Raw genomic sequence first — 5,313 nt, forward strand, 5'->3', positions numbered from 1 at the left:
TGTACTTACTGTACCACTTACCTTTCTACTGTACCACTGTTCAAAGCCCATTTCGTGTGCACCTTACTGTATAACTGGTAACAAATTGTTGAGTGCGTTTGTCGTTTGTTTTGCTTTACCGATTTGGTGCAGCGACGCATGGGGTTTCTCAGCTGCCAATGGGATGTGCGGGATCCCTTGTGTGTCTCTGTACCTTTAAGGAGGTGGGGCGTCCTCCTGACAGGCCTGCACCCAATTTGATATCTTCTGCCCCCATGTGCTCCAAGATGGAGACTCTCATAGTTTAGAGTTAGGACCGCACTATAAGAGGTGCCTTGGCGCGGCAGTGCGGCTTACACATCCTTTGCAGAAGACGTGTATCCAAACCTCTGTCATTGTCCTTAGTGGTGAGACAAGTTGTTTTACATGCTGGTTTGTGAGTGTGCCATGATGCCTTTCTACTGTACCACATCGGGTAAATAGACACCAAACATGTCAAGCCTTGAAATCGCGGGCGCCCGCAAAATCACAAAAAACTACCATACCAAAAATTGGCCATAGGTGGTGCTTTAAAAGCTTTTGCTGCTCATCAATTTATTGTTATCAGTGATTGATGGCCCTAGAATTATTGCTCACACTCCAACATTCACGGTGATATGCAAGGTGTGGCGTAATGGGTGCAATTGTCATTTTCGCATGTAGGTGCACCAAGCGCATGTGTGCATATGTACGTGGGGGCAGGGGGGGCTAAGAAACCCCCTATGTGATAGCGATGTCACCAAAGAATCCCCAGTGAAGCTGATGAAGCAGAGAACTTCTTCACCATCTTCTCCCCAACTTCTGTAGCCGGGAATGACAGCTGAATGTGCAAGTGATGTAATATACATCACTTCCTGCCTTCAGAAACTGGAGAGGAGTTTGGAGGTAGATCATATGCTGATCTCCAGTGACAGCCACTGTGCCAGTCCCGGCCAGCACCAGGCACAGCAGAACTCGGGAACAGCGGCAGCTGCGTTTGGGGCGCACACCCGCACGCATTGTACAGCAATCGTGTGTCTCTACAGATGCCAGAACGCCTGTATGTAAACAGCCTTGGCTGGCTGTTTACATTTCAAACAGATTTCCCGCTGCTAGGTGGCGCACATGAACGGGGTGGGAAAGAAGGTTTAAAAATGCCCACCTACATTTAAGAAGCTGCCGTCCAGCCGTTGGATTACAGATTGAGACCTGCAATTTTCTAACACATGTTTATTGCTATTATTATTGCTAGAAAATAAATACATTAATAAATGAATAATTTACTCTACTGACTAGATAGGAATGACTGTACATATATTCTAACAAGTAAAAGGTGTTTGGTCATCATTTAAGAGGTCACTGTGAGAAAAATGTTCTTCTGGTATCTTAATCTGACATGCAGTCTCCTATTCAGACTATAAAAATTAAAAAAAGACCATGTGTGATATGAAGGAAGCAGCTGACCATTTAAACAGTAACCATGCAAAACAAGTGGCTGTGGTCATGGTACTGAGAATCAACATTTCAGTGCCTCCTCATGCAACAATTCTCAGAATTGTGTCCGTTTTAGAAGTCGTGTCTCAGAAGTCATGGATACCTAGCAATTATGTAGTAAGCAAAATCATGACTCTTGATGTAAATTCTTGTTCTGATTTAGTGACTCAGAAATTAGTGAAGCCAGATGACTAGCATTTTGTAAATAAGCTTTAAAAGAATATGTATTTTTCTTGAGACAGATTTCATTAATTGTAAAGTGATTGGCAACATTATTTGTGTACATACTAATTCTAGGACACTTTAGCTGAACCTGTTTAAAGTTATGCCAAATCGCCACACTTTTGTACAGATAGTATGTTCTGTGTAAACCGATGTATGACTGTTTGCATCAGAGGCTTCACAGTTTCCTTTATTATATATTCCTTAAAATAATAACAAATGTTAAAGAAAGATTTTTTCTTAGTAGTGACACTGATACAGGATCACTCAGAATTTTAAATTATTCTTGCAATATAAAAGTAATATCTCTTTTCTAATTATGTAAACCAGTCACTTTCTGGTGTGATTTTTTTTCTCACTAGAAAGTATAGCCCAAATGTTGAAGTAAAAAGGAATAAAAGGAACCAAAAAAACCGTGTGTCGCACTGAAGAGCCTTATTTTATTCCAAAGTATTAACATTTCTCATTACATCGCATATACCAAAAATAGGAGTATAAGATTAGATTTAAAAAAGTGGTATGAGATCACATTTATTCCCTTGATTCAGTGATTTTACAGATGAACAGCACTAACTAGCTGATAACCACCCTCTGACAGGTCCTGTAGGCTTCTGTTCAGATAAGGGGTGGACAGCCGTCACCTCACCAGCCCTCAAAGCAATGCATCAGACCTGTCGGCTTTATAATTAGCAGGGGGCTGAGGTCATCCCATATTGGAGACCCCCACACTCATTTCCTTAAGGTTAGAGATATTGGGCCTGATTTTTGCCAAGCTTATACACATTACAAAAACACACCATGATGCAGGCACGATATCATACAAAAAAGACATAAATCAGTGTCGAAGTTAGAAATGTTGTTTGTAACATTGTAAAAACACATGAACGGCGCTTTAGCATGCAGTGATGCTAATAAACAGTGATGCTAATAAACACTTTTTTCGAATGTAGTTAAATACTAGCATATACGAATTTTGAAAGAGAAATATCTTGCCTTTTGTAGCATTTTTCCCATTTGCTTTTCAACTGTTTTCTTTTTAAAACTATTCCAAGTTTCAAGACCAGCCTAGTGGGCAGCTTAGGGATTATTTTTCTTGTATACATTTCTACGAAGGGGTGTGGTGCCTATCCCTAATGGTTCAATTATTATGAGGTTAGCCCCCAAGTATAGACAAAAAGAGAATGTACAAAAATAAAAAATAAATACAAAACACAAAATCTGCATGTTACACCTGTTGGGAAATGAGAATGTTAGAAAAATACCTAAAAGTCATACTAGCAGAACAAGGACAAGGCATGCAATGCTTTCATAATTATAAAATGGTGAGGAGTGCACATTGTGAACATAAACCTTGACATAAAATGAAACCAACAAAACATTTTTGAACCAAAGCCATATCAGATAAGACCAAGATTTAACAATACATTTCAAAAATGTCTTATCTAATAACTCAGTTTAGAGTAGAGTGTCCTGCACACATACATGTCAAGCTGTATTTGCACAAAACAGCCATGAACCAGTGTGAGCCCTATATAAAGATAGTTAGAGGTGCACATTAACCCATCTAATGCACTAGAGTCAGGGAAAAGGTGTTTGATGTTACTCTTCCTTTTTCCTTAGAGTAAAATTGGAGGCTCTACAGAGTGCATTGGTTATGGTGGTGAGAATCAGCCAGGGTTTACATATACTGCCATCACATGCAATTGCTTAAGCATGTGCATTTGCATGCAGGTAAGTACACTATTTACTGCAAAATCATACCAACATGGTGTGATCGTGTTTTAGAAGGTTGACATCCTGTGAACAGCAGTTGGCTTCTCCAGACCTCCACCACATCAGTTTGTTTAAATGTGTTTTTACTACATTCAGGATACTTTTTTAAACTTTCTTCTGAAAGAGTTACAATTCTAATGTATTCCTAATGTTTGTGTAAGTTTCCCATATGTGATTGCATGCCAAACACTTTACATTTTGTGTGCCACTATTTGCATGTCATATACAGTAGCTTCATGCGCATGCAATACGACATACAGGTACATAAACAACGGGCTATACGACTCCTAGGCGTGATGCCATTTTAGAATGCTCGTGTTCACTCGGTAAATATTGTTGCCTGTGTATTAATATGCGCATGCCAAAGGTGCACGTTTGCATTAGTAAATCAGGCCCATTGTGTTTTATCTCTAATAGACATGTAAGCCAGCAAAAAATATGTTTTGTTTCAGATTTTTCATTCTTTCAGGGTTTAGATCCAAACGCTGTCTCATTTCGTTATTCAAATTCGATCTTTCGAAATGTCATTTTAGTTTCAGACAGGGTTTTCTGATGGGCCAAAAAATAGTCACGTGTCCAATTTAGTTTCATTTTTTATAAAATTTGGTTGCATCCCAATGTCCGAATTCACAAAATTGTGTCCAATTTTGAAGTGGAAACAAAATAAAATGTACATGTCTAATCTCCAATAAAGTCCAAAATAGTCATAGGGAGATTAATTTTATTCCCTTTGATGGTACATGTAATGGGCTACATAAAGATACAAAATGTCCTGGTCGAACATAATCACCTAGGGACCAACAAAATGGTTATATGGAATCTGCCCTCTGTTTGGATTTGCTGTGATTGGGATGAAGCTGTGGTGTCGCAAATCCCAACTGTATGCACTTTGGAATAAATGGCTGCATAATACTAAGTTCTGAATGGGCAGTTAGCCATTGGGGCAAAAAAGAGTGATTTGCATGCTTTCTTCAATTATTCAAAAATGAGGAATAATCCTTTAAGGTTTAGTACATGTGATGGGTTGAGACATGTGACATATACCATTCTGTTAAAATACGGCTCTACTGATCTACATTGTAATTGACTATAAGGGGTCTATTCACAAAGCTGCCGAAGGCAGCCGAGTGAATGACCGATCAGAAGTGAAGTGAGCCGAACACCGTTCGGCTATTCACTTCAGGCTGGTACGACTGATTTCAGCCGTATATCGGCTGAAATCAGCCGTGCATCGGCTTGCTTCGTGTGGCTTCGGATCAGCCGAACATGCTCAGCATGTTCGGCTGACCCGAAGTGCAGAAGGAGTTCGACTCAGCCGATCCAACATCTGGATCGGCTGAGCTGAACCTCCGGCAGGCTTCACACTGCTGTTCGGGCTATTCTGAAAGATCCCGAACAGCAGTGAGAGAATAGCTGAATGCCGCCGAGCGGCATTTGGCTCGGCTGTTCTGATCGGTCCCTCAGAGGCACCGAGCAGAACAGAAAAAGAGTGAAAAAAGTAGAAAAAAGTAAATAGAAAACGATTGTGCAGAGCTAGCAGTGACAGCTAGCTCCGCCCAATAGTTTCCTATTGTCCGGCGGCTCTGCTGCTGTAAAAAAAAGTTTAAAAATTTTTAAAACTCTCCCTGGCGCCACGGGAGCCCCCCGCTCCCGGCCGCCAAGGAGAGAAACCCCGCTGTGTCTTTTTTTCTTCATTTTGGCACGAGCGATGTCAGAATAGAGAAAAAAAAAGCCAATAGTAAACTAGCATTGTTCCCGCCCTCTGCTGGTGGATCTGGTGGGGAACTGCAAAAGAGGGCGGGTACAATGCTAGTTTACTATTGGCTA

The sequence above is a fragment of the Nanorana parkeri genome, unplaced genomic scaffold (genome assembly GCF_000935625.1).
Source record: "Nanorana parkeri isolate BGI_ZX_2015 unplaced genomic scaffold, ASM93562v1 scaffold337, whole genome shotgun sequence".
NCBI classification, from domain to species: domain Eukaryota; kingdom Metazoa; phylum Chordata; class Amphibia; order Anura; family Dicroglossidae; genus Nanorana; species Nanorana parkeri.